The sequence below is a fragment of the Leopardus geoffroyi genome, chromosome A1, assembly GCF_018350155.1.
Source record: "Leopardus geoffroyi isolate Oge1 chromosome A1, O.geoffroyi_Oge1_pat1.0, whole genome shotgun sequence".
NCBI lineage: Eukaryota > Metazoa > Chordata > Mammalia > Carnivora > Felidae > Leopardus > Leopardus geoffroyi.
In genome coordinates this window covers 217,450,982-217,466,750 of record NC_059326.1, presented here as the reverse complement: position 1 = coordinate 217,466,750, position 15,769 = coordinate 217,450,982, and positions in this window count along the sequence as shown.

Below are 15,769 nucleotides of genomic sequence, written 5' to 3'. Positions count from 1 at the left end.
CACTTTTACCAACAATAACTTAGCACTCTGATGCCATTTTGAGGAACTTCTGATAAAACTTAGACTAATAGATGCCTTAGAACAAAAAGGCAACAAAATATATAACATTTAACAGTCAGCCTTTTTTGATTGGTATGAAGAAAAATCAAAACCTAATTTAGACTGCAAAATGACTTTTCTAAATGATTTTTTTTTTCTGGTGCAGACTAGTGAAACATATGAAAACAAACAAAACACTTCAGACAGCTCTATTCTTAGAAACTGCCATCTCCAAGGACCAGCTTTCCCCCCACATTTACTCCTACCTCCAAGATGGAATTTCAGTTCAAACTAATACTCCTTTTTCTATTCCCCAGCATACCTTTTTAAGGTCAATAATCTATGGTGTGCTGACTGTAACACATCATCATGGGAAGATTTGAAATATATTGTCAAAATTTTTTTTCCAAACTCATGAGAATAAAGGGGAAAAATCAGAGGAATGCAGAATTCCTCTGGGAGCTTGTAATCCCGGTCTTCTGAATTTATAAAATTGACTACATCATTTAGATGATCATTAAATAGCCAAAACTTGGAAAAAGACAATAATTGGGGAAAGAAATGTCCCAGGAAGGATCCAAACTTATATGGATATCTCAGGTCTGAGAATGGACTTTAAATAACCAGGTGATAGGACAAAACATTTTCAAAGAGATTTCATACAGCTTGCCTTAAAAACTGATTGGACCTAAGTTAAGTCTTATAAACAGTGAAGTCAGGGAGTCATTGGAGACTTTCAGAAATTACTTGAAAAATACTTTCAGACAATTGTTGGTTCAAAACCTCAGGATTTTCCCAGGTGAAATCTGAGACTGGTCCCTGGACATGGAGGGCAAGGAGAGAAAAAGGTAGAGGCAGGCCATTCCAGATTGGTTGGTGGCCCGTCCAAAATGCAACAGAACTTACATATGAGACTTGTCTTGGACAGCTGCATGAGGAGTTGATCTCCTCACCTGCCCTCCAGAACTTTAAGTTTATATAGAGACTTTAATGGCCTTCAGTCACACATATCATCCAGATGCTTTCAACAATATGTTTGCTCCCGTAAGGCTGCATTCGTTAAACAGCTCCCACTGTGGGAACAAGGACGAGGAAGGGGCTGAGGAGCCTTCCATTGCCTGGGTCCTACTCTGGGGTCAACTAGTGGTCATGTCCTCCCCATGACCTTGTCCAACAACATTGTTAATGTATAACACTTGACAAAGTCAAACCTTACTCAAGAGATTATTGCAATAAGAAAGAACGATTGAACTCAACTGCACTGCAACAAAAGACTGGAGAAATTTAAGAGCTGGGATGGGGGAAATTGTAGACAACCTGTGTTTGGTAATTGACCTTTACCCAGCAGAAAAGTAAATTTTCCATATCTTCAGGACAAGAGGTTTACAACTGGGAGCAAGTTGCACACTGAGGTTAGGCTCCTGCCCTCCTAAGGAGACTGAAAGATAGGGAAGTTATTTCCTACAATGTTTACCTTTCAAACAGATGTTTCCCAGGTTCTTGAGAAAGACGTTCCCTGGACTTAAAACTGGCTCCTTGCACCAGCTCTTGTAGGTCCTGAGGGTTCCCAGCAAAATTGGGATCTTTCACAACTTGATTGTTTTTTGGTGGGCTTTGACAATAGCGTCAAGGGGCGCCTGGGTGGCTCGGTAGGTGAAGCGTCCAACTTCGGCTCAGGTCATGGTCTCGCGGTCCGTGAGTTCGAGCCCCGCGTCGGGCTCTGTGCTCAGAGTCTAGAGCCTGCTTCGGATTCTGTGTCTCCCTCTCTCTCTGACCCTGCCCTGTTCATGCTCTGTCTCTCCCTGTCTCAAAAATAAATAAACGTTAAAAAAATTAAAAAAAAAAAAAGACAATAGTGTCAAATAAAACTAATCCCCGCAAGATTAAAATACTAATGAGAAAGTGCAGTAATTTTCATGCAGATGGTCAGAGGCCTTCCACGGGTATAATGTAACAAAAACATTAAGTTTGACTTATTTATTGGGTATGCCATGTTGATCACTTACCATTATTAATGTGTTGAATTTAAAAGTAAAGAACAAGTGTTAATAGCATCCTCAACATTTCAAATCTAGAACAATTAGACAATGTTTGATTGTAATGTGGTCTATTATTTCTCTCAGTTTATGATCACAAGGTTATATGCTGCTTTATTTATTTGATAACTTTATTTATTTTTGATTAGATATCATGTTTTGAAAGAAATATTTGAAAAAAATATTGCACCTGCCCCTGCATGACCCTGACAGTGCAAGCCTCCTTAAATTATGTGCCCTATGTGTCTCATTTGCCTCATTCTAGCCCTGGCCAAGGTAAATAAAAGCAAGAACAAGTTTGAGTCCATGAACATGAGCTGAAGCCTAGGAACAAACTGAGACTGATGTCAGTTCATTGTATCTTGCCTTGATTTTATGGGTGCCTTGTGTAAACCAGGGCCCTTATCATAAAGCTGAGCACATATCTGGACTAAGAGTCAGAGAAGCTGAAGGCAGATCCTAGGACAGGTGGTGTTTTTGCAGGGCCAGCTAATGTGTCATGTTAATAAGATAAACAAGTAGATATGTAGCAGTATATCTGATAAACAAAATGGCTGTCGCTTCACTTCTGTCTTTTTTTCTTAAGTTTATTTGTTTATTTTGAAAGAGAGAGAGTTCAAGCAAGAGAGGGAGAGAGAGAATCCCAAGCAGGCTCTATGCTCTCAGTGCAGAGCCCAATACAGGGCTGGATTTCAGGAAGGGTGAGATACTAGCCTGGGCTGAAATCCACTAAACCACCCAGGTGCCCCTCACTTCTGTCTTTCAAATATCACACCCAAGAATCTTTCCTGTGATCCATCCGAATGGGAAATTAGCAGGAAAGAAATTTCTGGGAAATGCTCTTTGGTCTAGCCTAGTGGACATATAACAAAGGCACCCAAATATATTTGATTGTTATTAAGATATTAAAATGTTTATATGTATTAAATGATTTCTAATGATTTAAAAATTTTTAACATTATATAAAAATATATGTTTGGCAAAACAAATTACTAGAGATTATTCCCTGAAATATGAAGATATTCAGAGATAAAATACATTTTTTAATAGATATTGACATTTTCCAATTGTTATAATATTTCATGCAATAATTATGGTGATGGAAGACACGAATTTTAGGGTTTTGAGATGCTTTATTGATTATGGTTCAACTATTTGAATTTACATACAAGTATCATTTTAGTATTCTGTTGCTTTTTCTTCAAACATTGTCACTAGTTTTTGGCAGTTGATATTTTCTGGAAATATAATAATCAAATTATTTTTAAATTTCTTTCATCTGTGAAAAATACTCTGTCACTTGCAAAGATTAACTAACAAAAGCAATTTCTTTGCACAATTATCTCTGATAGTCAACTATCAGAATTATGCTGTTTTCATGGTCATATTAACAAGGTAACATTTATTCTTTAGACCATGATAAATATATTTCAACACTACAGTAATATTAAGGCTTATATATGTTACTTGGTGAAAGAGCAAGTATAAATGCATAAGTTTTAGATTAATTTATTCTGGGCTCATTTATCTTTCCACAGTAGCTTACATTTAATTTGCATTATGTTCTTCCATGTTTATATCTAAACTAGAGCCTATATATCCCTGAAAAATTAAATATTTTGCTGCTGTAACAATATTAAGTAGAGTTAGACTCTGTTGTTAATACCTATTATTATGTAGGCAATCACTAAGCATAAAACAATTTCATAATGCTATCATGAGTTTCTATGGTGATAAAGAGCTTGTACTGATAGATAAAAATAGTTGAGTAAGTGATGGTGTTTCTTGCATTATAAAATGTGTTGCCGTTATCTGTATAACTCCTTAATCTCATACATGCTTTCTAAGTCTTCTCAAAGTATATGAAAACTTAAAATAGACTTTTTTGTGAAACTCCATAGGATCTGCAGCTGGTTAATTTGTTCATCTCTAACAGTGCTGAAATAGCCCAGTGACACCTAAATGCACTCTCTGGCACACTGCGAGACTGCTAACACATCAATTATAGATGCCTCTGTTAAACTTTCCTGGAACTATGTGTCCCAGGGACTAATTTATAGGCCTAAAGGATTTTATATAGGTGTTGAGTACGCTGAATTTGGATTTCCCATAATTGGCAAATGTTAATTGAAACGTACTCTCTCATTTGTCAGTACAGATAATCAGTTCCAGTCTTTAGTATATTCATTCCTCAGTTTTCCCCATTTATTTTCAACATTTTACTAATAACCTTAATATAAATTTGAATGTGGTATTGTCCAATGCGATTTTCTCTGATAGAAGAATACTCTGATACACGGTGTATACAAGGATTTTTCTGAAAAGGGAAGAGTTGAGTCATTATGGCATTGGAGTGCCATGCTCCAGCCACCTTTTCTCCTATGAATTTCCTGGGGAACATTATTGTGCACTGGGCCAGGGTCTCAAATCACAAATGCATAGTTTTCTGGTTACCTGGACTGGAGCACATAGCTGAAATGCAGAGTTAAGTAGAGGCTTTGTATTCCTAGGAAACCCTAATTTATTTATATATCAAATAAATAAATATATATATGATTATATATATATATGAATTTCTTAGGAATAGAAAGGCTTTACTTAACTTTGGGTTTGTAATATGCGACTGTAATTATTATATTATATATTTATTAAAAAATATAAATGCATATTATATTATATAATAATATATAAACCTTGCTTTATCTGAACATTTAATGATATTTTTCACTCTATTAGGAAAATATTAAAATTTCACGAGATATTTCTTTTTGGGGATAAATATTAAAAGTGATCAATGTCTTTTGAGGACTTATATGGGAGGAAATTAAGTGAATGTTATAAATCAATTAATTCAAACCTTATAACAACCATATGCTATTGGTAGTATTAGTATTCTCATTTTATGGAGAAGGAAAGTGAAAGAAAATAGCTTATTTTGAATGTGGGCCTTTACCAATTCTCTCTATTCCTTTTCAGAAAGAACAAAGTGTGAATTTTAATAATTTTAGTTATTAACTAAAAATTCCTAGGAAATGCTGTGCAATGCTGACTCCCTAAAAAGGTCACCAGAAAGTTTTCTGATCAAAGAAACTAATTGTTAATCCAATGCACGTATGATGAACAAAGACCTTGACAGAATCTTAGTGGATCTCAGAAGGGGAAGTCAGCATAAGATATTTCCAAAATTTTTATGGTCTGCATCCTGTCCAGTGGGTTTAAAACAAGTCTTTCAATGTGAGGTACTGATTGGGGCTAGAAATATTTTGACATAAAAGTTATAGGATTATAAGCAAAGACAGGAAATGGTTTTAAGTAAAGTATTCTGATAACCAAACTTCTTGCTCAGGTGAGCAGAATTTTTCCTCTTAGGAGAGCTTTTTGCCTAAAAGAGCAAATGATAATAGCTTACAGGATTTCCCTGAATCAAATACAAAATTTAATTATTGGTCTTTAGCCTTGTTTCTTTCTTTCTTCTTTCTTTCTTCTTTCTTTCTTCTTTCTTTCTTCTTTCTTTCTTTCTTTCTTTCTTTCTTTCTTTCTTTCTTTCTAGAAAGAAATAAGGGGGAGAGGGATCTCAAGGAGGCTCTGTGCTGTCAGTGCAGAGCCCAATGTAGGGCTCAATCTCACAAATGTGAGATCATGACCTGAACTGGAATCAAGAGTTGGATGCTTAACCGACTGAGCCATCCATGAACTCCAAGCCTTAAATTTTTGACCAAGAACGTCTAGGGAAAAAGTCAAGTCTAGTTGCACTGGTAGGAGGGTTTGTTCAGTTTTCAGTTAAGACTGTTAGGCATTTAGAGGGTGCCTGGGTGCCCCAGTTGGTTCTGATCTCACCATTCGCGAGTTTGAGCCCGCTTTGGGCTCTGTGCTGAAGTTCAGAGCCTGGAGCCTGCTTTGGATTCTGTGTCTCCCTGTCTCTCTGCCCCTCCCCAGCTCACACTTTGTGTGTGTGTCTCTCTCAAAAATAAATAAACATTTTAAAAATGTTAAAAAAAAGACTGCTAGGCATTTATATTAAGGCAAGTAATTTCAATTCTCAATATCATTCTCAAAAAGTAAAATTTCTCATCATATTATATGAACAAGTTATACTTATAAAGACTTGTGAGAAACCTTTGTATAATATGTGCCAACTGTCTCTTGGGTGCTTAAGTTAAGAGGAGTCAGATCACTGATCTGGTGTCACATGAAAAATACTATTAATTTGGTTCTCATCATAGTTACTAATCCCTGCTATGGATAATTTTCCAGTGTAGAAATTACTCCTATTATCAGTGTAAGACTATTCTGTCAAATACAATTGTCACTAGCCACATATAACTACTTAAAGTTGAACTTTACTTAATTCATATTTAAAAGCCAACTCCTCAGTGTTGATAATCACACTTCAAGTGCTCAATAGCCACCTGTAGCTAGTGACTATCATGTTAGACAATCCAGAATTATAGAACATTTCTATCATCAAAGGAATTTCCATGGCACAACATTGACCTAAAATAATTCTTCATGTTTGAGAGTTGATTGAGAATGTACTCATCTTTTACAAAGCATTAACTGTCATGTTATTACTTTTTTCATGTGAATTGACAATGTATTGTGCTTTCCAATGTTGTATCAAACTCCCATTGGACTGTCAATTTTTCATTTCATTATTTTTTTTGATAAAAAGCTATTAGGGGCAGTAGGAAATAAATACTTTTCTGTTAGTGGTTCATTAAACGTTCATTTGATATTTATGGGCACACTAAAAATAATACAACTGAGTCATTTCTGGGAATATAAAAATACATAAGAAGAATGCCATCATGCTATAAAACTTTAATGTATATTAAAATTAAATACCTATGACTTCATAGCTTTGATGTATTACATGATAGGAAAACAAAAGAAATTCATAAATGAAAGCAGGATTTACAAGTAGTTGATTCTACATAATTAATTTCTTTCAGGACAGAATAATTTAAATGGAATTATAAGGGCACAATTAGCAATTTGATCCCTTGCTATGAAATTGTCTATTATTGATATTTAACTAAACTTGAGCATTTTGAAGTTCCCATGTAATGTGTATACCAGCATAGATAGACCATCTCATGAAGGGATTAAAGGCACTTTTTGGTCTGAGTCCAGACCAATGGATTATCATAAATTCTTTTTTTTTTAAAGAAATACTTTGATATAATAAATAAGCAACCTTTGTCTATTAAACATCAATGAGTCAAGTGAAATAAATTAAGAAACCAATGCAATAAATTATGAATTAGGTCATATATACAGATGTGCTTTCTTTAGCTCTTCATTGGTTCTTAAGGCTAATCTCACATGGTTATGTGCTTAGAATTTTAATAACATCTCCATAAATTGAGCCTCTGAAATTTAATGATAATGTTTTCCTTGGTCTTTAATAATTGCAAAATTTTACTTTCGTGTAGCTTTTTTTTTTTAATAATCTCAGTAGAAACACCCGACTCCTACCATCTCTCCATGTTGATGAAAGCAGAGATACAACCCCCTCCCATTCCAAAGTGTGCACCAAAATGACAGATGTTCCAAGATCACGCAGATGCATTTATCTTGCTCTTTTTAAAGGAAATCTTCTAATCTCCTATTTAAAAAAGTGTCTTCCATAAAGAAAGCAATAAGAAAGAATCAGTGAACAACCTGGGAGAGGGGTACCAGAATGTTTAGCATGAGCATCAGAGCTCCTTCGTGACTTTCCAAGCCTCTACAAAATACAGAAACTCCTGCAGACCCAGAACTTTACTAGGTTCCTGCCAGACATGTTGGATGACCTGCTGACCAATGACATCTCCGGGCTGATGGTGATGGTGTTCCAGAAGGCTTCTCAGATGCCCAACTATGCTGTGAAGGGCAGTGCCTTGAATGGCACATTAATAGACTTTTTGGCATGAATACAGTGAAGGGACAGGCAAGGACATTGATGACACAGAGTAGGTGGTGGACAAGGACAAGTCACTACTTCCAAACACTGTCAATAGTAAGACAATAACTAAACAATGATGATCAAGGCCAAGAGAGATATGGCGAAGTCCAAGCTGCCCAATACTGTGCTGGAGAAGATCTGGAGGGTCTGACTGGACCAGAGCAGGTTACTAGATCAGGCATTTGCAATGGACAACAGCCTCATTCAAATCAAGCTGGAGGGGCCACAAACTGCCTGCTGATCCGCCCCCAGGCTTGATCCCATCCTCCAAATGGAGGCAGGGAGTGACTGGCCCTATTTCACCTGGACAGGCAGAGGTTGAGGAGGGAAAACGTCACCAGTTCTCGAGGTCCATTAAAGACTGAGCAGAAATTTCCTTAGCTGTTAAAAAGATAAAACAAAAACAAAAACAAAAACAAAAAAAAAAAAACAAAAACAAAACACATAAGAGTAGTGAAATAATATCTTAAATATCTAACTACTACACACTTGAAATTAGTTCACTATGAGCCAGTTACTTCCTTAAACACTAAAATATATCATGCCACTCCATAGTTACGAAAGCTCAGTGAGAAAAATTATGTCAACGTTTGTTTATAGGATTCTGAATCGCAGCAATATACAACTTTCTAAGAAATTTATGGCTAATACATAGTAGAACCAAATTTCAAATCTGAATTTCAAGTATCTTGATTTCCAAAGCAATGTTTTTTTATTTCTGAGTGTAATATCTAAGTCCAGGAACTTTATTTATTTATTTATTTATTTATTTATTTATTGTACCAGTCCAGGAAATTTAAAATTCCAAGTCTATTTACCAAAAAACCTATCCTTGCCTCCATAATTAAAGCTTTTTTTTTTTTTGTCCAGCCATCTAAACAATTTCCTTACATTAGCAGTCTTGCATTCTTACAACTCTATTTTCCATAATCACTTTTGATGTTTGGGAATTTCATGTAAATGTGCTTTCTTTTGCCTGGTCTCTTTCAGGCAACATGTTCAATGTTCTTGAGATTCTTCTTTATTGTGTCATGCATCATGGTTGATTCTTTTTTGTGGCTAAAAATATCCCATTGCATAATGTACTACAGTTTGTTTATCCAATATCCTCTCCATGGATTGCTTTCAAGTTTTGGCTACTAAAAATAATTGATTATTTGGGCCTAAACTTGGGTAAGTTTGGTTGCAAAGGGACATGAGGGAACATTTAGGGTTATGGAATTAGTTACACAAGTGCCTACATTCAGATGCATTTTAATGTGTATAAATTATACCTCAGTAAATAAAATATCTGTTCTTCATATGGTGATCAGAATGTGCTATAAATAGTACAGATATGACTGTTCCACTCCTTTTCTTCAAGCACTTCAGTTATTTCCTATGTTTTTTAGGAAGATATCAAACTTCTTTGAATTTATCCTGCAGTCTTCTCTGCTCTCACGACCAAAGATTGCCTACCTTACATCCTGACTACCAAACTTTATAACTTGATCGTACAATACCCTCATGTTCAAATAAAAAAAAATATGCTTACATTCTCACACATACTACAATTTATCTTTATAAATTTCTTTTTTAATTTCCTGAAATTTATTTTGTTCTATATGTGCTGTCTTTACTGCACCTACACATGCACTGTTCAGCATCACCATCGGCACAAGCAAGAGAACCAACAATTCTACCAGTCTCCACACTAAGTATCATTCATACCTCAGATTTGGATCAGATTATAGATCTCTATGATCTCTGTGGTTGGAGATTTAAAATCCCTGCTCTGCTACCCACAAGCTGTGAAACCATGGAAAATATATCCAATCACCAAATCTTCCTATCCCTTTCTACAAAATAAGGATATTACAAAATAGCAATAATACTAGTAATAGCAATGGATTCACATGAAGATTCACATTGAACAAGAAAGGAATATACGTAGTACATCTAAGCGTATGGCACAGGAAAACCATCTACTTATGTTAGCTATTAAAAACAATGGTTGCTTAGTCACTGTACTGTACTAAGTACCTGAAACTAACATAATACTGTATGTTAACCATACTGGGATTAAAATTTAAAAAATAATAAACATAAAATAAAAATACAGCAAGTGGAAGGAGTTACCTCTCATTTAGCTGTTTTATTCCCTTCACTTTATCTCATAATTTTCTCAATTATATTTTTCTCTAGGTTTAAGAAGCTTAAATAGGTATAATCTTTTATTCACTAAGTAACTCACAACGTTTGGTAAATAGTAATAAATAAAGTTTATTGAATTAAATTCAACTGAAATAAGAAATATGTGTTTTAAATACAATACCCTCCTCATTGCTAAAACAATTTGAATGATATTCTGGCTTCATTACACAAACATATGGTTGAAGATATTTTCTGTGTATGCCTAGACTCTTTTAAGCATCAATCTGTTATTATTTTATCACATTTTCATGGCATAAATACTTTAACTTTTTCTTCTCAAATAAATTGATTTCTTTGACACAAATTTAGCATTTGCTTTTAAGAAAACCCAATCCTATGTAAGATAATTTGCCTTTGAGATCAACAAAATTCATGTTACTACATTTTCCTTAGTTTGATTTGACCTATCAATAAAAATATTATAATGGACTCCTAACATAGATAACCAATCCACTTTTCTTTTCCAGAATAGATAAAATTAGTGGATTAGAATCTAAGGTACATTGTATATATCTTCATAAGGAATTCCTAAAATTCTGATAAAAGAGAAAGAACCAAAATTGAGAAAATTGTATCTCTCATAGCCTTATATTTCAGAGAAAAAAACCCAATAGCCCTGCTGTTAATAGTTGTGATTTTTATATTACACAATAAATGGCATCTATATATGCACACTATGAAAATTAATATAAATATCTATAAATAAGATAGAGTATTACGAGTAATTAGAAAACATAAAACTTCTCAAGTTGAATATAATCTGCATGGAAGTAGTTAAATTGGTATAAAATTTTAATATACCTTCTCACCCACTTTTCATACAGAATGACGACAAAGTAGTCCAACAGCCCCAAACAAAAATAGTTCCATGTACCATAGGTGTTTAGGAACTATTTATTAAATAAATGGGTGAAGCTATGTCTTCTCTGGATGATAATGCTGATGATGTGAGTAATACATGGTAATTGATCCATATCCTTCAAGAGATCACATAAAAGCATGTGTAGGATGGGGCCTCAGTCTTTTCCCTGATGATTTTTATCTCACTGATTCTGATTACCGGAACAGATTATCTGTTATTGGGTAACTGAGTGAAATTATAAAAACAATGCTTGGCACATAAGTACTATATCATTGTCAGCTGCTGACACAATTGGGACTACTACTAATCTCACTATGACCAATACTTGCTTCTACTTCACTCTGCACCTCGGTTTTGCCCTCTATAATTGAGGTTAATAATAGCATCCCTATTTTACAGGTTCCTTGTGAGGATTCTTTGCACTGATATACGTAAAGGTATTGTAAGCCCTTAGAGAATATAAGTCATTGAGTGAGTACAATAAAAATGTTAGCTCTTAGTTGTTATTTTTGAATATATATTTACTTATTTTTAATTTTTTTTTCAATGTTTATTTATTTTTGGGACAGAGAGAGACAGAGCATGAACGGGGGAGGGGCAGAGAGAGAGGGAGACACAGAATCGGAAACAGGCTCCAGGCTCTGAGCCATCAGCCCAGAGCCCAACGTGGGGCTCGAACTCACGGACCACGAGATCGTGACCTGGCTGAAGTCGGACGCTTAACCGAATGCGCCACCCAGGCGCCCCTATATTTACTTATTTTTAAATACTCATTTATTTATTTTGAGAGAGAGAGAGAGAAAAAGAGTGCGAACGAGCAGGGGAGGGGCAGAGAGAGAAGTAGAGAGAGAATCCGGAGCAGGCTCTGCACTGTCAGTCCAGACCCCGACATGGGGTTCTATCTCTGGAACTGTCAGATCATGACCTGAGCTGATACAAAGAGTAGGATACTCAAACAACTGAGCCACCCAGGGGCTCCTATTTTTATTTTTATCCTATCTTTCTAAAGTCTTATACTGACATCCCTGGTTTCTCCACTTATAGAGTACACAGTAAAATAATTATTAGAAATGTGTTCACATTTAAATTCCATAATTTTGCATTAATTTGAGACTCTATTCAATGAAAAGTTTTATGCATTTGTAATGTGTAAATGAAGCCAAATATACAGAGATGCATTTATCAATATTTACTCTGTAACATTTAAGGAAAAGAACAGTTCAACCCCAATGCTTACTAAAAAAGGATTAGTTACATTAATTTATATATGTTAATAATAGAATACTGAATACAGTGTGTGACCTTCACGAATATTGATATCTGTATGTACTGATTTACAGAAATAGCCAAATTATATTACTGTTTTGAAAAATGCAAGGATTATATATAATACTATATATAATATACATATATATGTCATTTAAATAAAAGGGAAAAAAGAAAATAAGTAATTATGAAGGCTTATAAATTCTTGTATCTAAGGATTGGATTTGGAGGAATATGCAGTATATATGTAATATATATATAATTTATATAATTTATATGTATAATATATGTATACACATTTTGGAGGAGATGCATATTCATAATATGATATATGTATATTTCAGTGATAATTCCTAAATGCTCAAATTATAATTTATTTTTGAATAGCAATGTAATTATTAAATTGATAATTGTGATTTTAATGAATTACAGTGCAGAAGAGTTAAGAAATAATCTTGTTTTTAGAAAAAAATATCTTGTTTTTGTTTAATCATATTTCTTAAAAAAAATATTTTTTAATGTTTATTTATTTATTTTGAGAGAGACACCAAGCCGAAGTTGGATGCTCAACCAACTGAGCCACAAGGCACTCCTATTTAACATATTTCTAGCTCACCAATTTTATGAAATTGTTGCTTAATATTTTCATTTTTGGTGTAATAATATCTTCAATGGGTAAAAATACCATAAAAATTTAATTGTCTTGAACTATTTTTAAGGATGTTATCAGCTCGTTCATGGTACACTGCAACTAATAGGAAATTATCTTTGGTGAAAGGACTTCCACTGATGAAGTACTTCCACAGTACTGATGTGCTGTATTACCCTAAATTCCCTCTAGTATTTGGTTTCAGATTAAAATTTGTCACTGAGAGGAACTTTCAAGTGAATAAGATGTCACAGTTGAAGGCAAAGCCATTATCCTTAGAAGTTTGTGGGATCAGATACAGTACCTTCAGAAGGTTTGGTGGTTTCCACTGAGACAACTTTCTGGATGTGCTAAGTTTTGCAGACACCCAAGCAAACTTCTTGTGTTATTCATTGTACATGAACATGACTATGTTTCTAAAACTGACAGTCATTTAAATTTATTGATAATTTTTTCCTTAAATTTGAAAAATGAAAGAGCACCACATTAAATTTGAGTTAATTAAAATTTGGACAATGCTGAACAAACATAATTACTTTTTCAATTCTTCCTTTCAAAAAGTGAAGAAATCAGGGGTGCCTGGGTGGCTCAGTTGGTTAAGCATCCAACTCTTGATTTCAGTTCAGGTTATGATCTATGGTTCGTGATTTTGAGCCCTGTGTAGGGCTCTGCACTGACAAATATGGAACCTGCTTGGGATTCTCTCTTTTTCCCTGTCTCTCTGCCCTTCCCATTCCCCCACTGGTTCTCTCTCTCTCTCTCTCTCTCTCTCCTTCTCTCTCAACATAAATAAATAAAGTTAAAAATAAAGAAGCCTGTCTTTGTATAGACTGATGACAATTCCAAGATATCCAAACAAGATTTAAGTTTAAAAATAAAAAAAGAAGAAGAAGGAGAAGAAGAAGAAGGAGGAGGAGATGATGATTCTCCCTAAACTGTTCAGAGCACAGGGGCACTTTTCATAGTTCTCTGGCCAAAATGAATGTTTCCATTGGGTTTTGCTGTGCAGCATAGCTCTTTTAGGATCTCACCTCAAGGTACGGGAAAATAAGTAACAAAACAAACCTCAAAACCAAAACCAGGTAGCTCACCTCTGCATGAGTTATTTCTTCAAGGTTTTTTTTTTTTTTTTCAAAGTTTATTTATTTATTTTGTGAGAGAGACTGTGGAGGAGGTGCAGAGAGAGAGGGAGACAGAATCCCAAGTAGGCTCTGTTGATAGTGCAGAGCCCAAGGCAGGGCTTGATCTCACCAACTATGAGATTATGATTTGAGCGGAAATCAAGAGGCAGACGCTGAACTGATTGAGCCACCCAGATGTCCCAACTTCCTCAAGTTTTCGTCGTCCTCCCTATCTGCCAATTTTTGCTTGATTTTCTAAGTTTTAAAGGAGTTCTTTAGATTTCCTCCAGAGAGTTTAGTTATAATCAGCAAGAAAGATAGGCTATAGAGGGCTTATTCTATCTAGAGTAGAGTCAGTAGTCAATAAATATTTAATTATTCAAAATCTAGGGAATTCATTTGTCATAGGCAAAATCAAGAAGGACTGTGAGGAGACAAGATAAGAACAACTATCATAGTACCTGTTGACCTAAACTGAACAAGCCTTTTAGAATTTCTAAAAGAAAGGGAGTTTCATTCCAGCTCAGGTTAGGAAGGCTGCCCAGAGCACACAATCTTCACACAGAAGAAAGTGCTCAAGGAAAGGAGCGTTTGGTGTAGGATTATATACATTTTTTACATAAAAGGTCACAAATCATTAGGACATTTCAGAAAGTTGCAGACCTTATCTTTAGCTTCTAGTATAGGCAAGGTTGTCTGATTTTAATCTTATGGGAACCAAGGAGGTTTTTTCTTTTTTCTTATCTTAATGTTTGGAATGCTCCTTTTTGGTTATTTTTTTCAAGGAAGCAGTTGTACAATGTGTGCTCGGGGCAAAAACAGAGCCTATACTTACAGGTTTTCCTGAGTCATTTTGACCTTGGTATACGTTAACATATAGCTTCCCCGAGGAGTCCAGGAGCAGGATCTACCAACATTAAGAGGTGAAAATTTTCTTTATTTTATCATACTTAAGAGCGAGACAATAGTTCCTGGAAAAATTAAATATAAACAGAAACTAGCAACAATAATAATTAGCAAGGTTTTTTAATAAGGAATTTTTGGCTAAATAAATTGGGAGCATGCCAGGTGTTTGAAGCCCTAGCAGAATAATTTCGTGATTAAAATAAATTGTTGTTTTAGGGCACAAAAACCTTTATCATTGTATAGAAACAATACAAATTTTAAATTTACTTTTTTATTCTTCCATGTAAGAATGTGTAACATTCATAAATTCTCCTGTACGCATAAATCTATTAACATTAAACTAACTTTATTTTTAAAATGATAATTAACTACTTCTTTTGAATACATTATTTTAAAGCAAGATAAACCTAGGCAGGGATAAACGATTTTACCTAACATTTGACATTTGGATTGTGGCCTCAAATTGTATTTTTAAACAATTTTTTACCGTTTATTACCTTTGTTTTAATCTTAACTTGCTATTTAATCTTAATATGTCAGTGTGCTGGGTGTGTGGTATGTGAGTTTAGATGTGCACAAATCTATAACAATGATTGTAATAGCTAGAATACAATTAAAATATTTGCTTTTGTTTTATAAAAAATATGTGTACAATATAATTAACTAAAATAATGTATTAACATAATTCTAGATGACGATACAATTTATTAGACGACATGAAATATTTTAAAACTAAAATGAAATTATTCA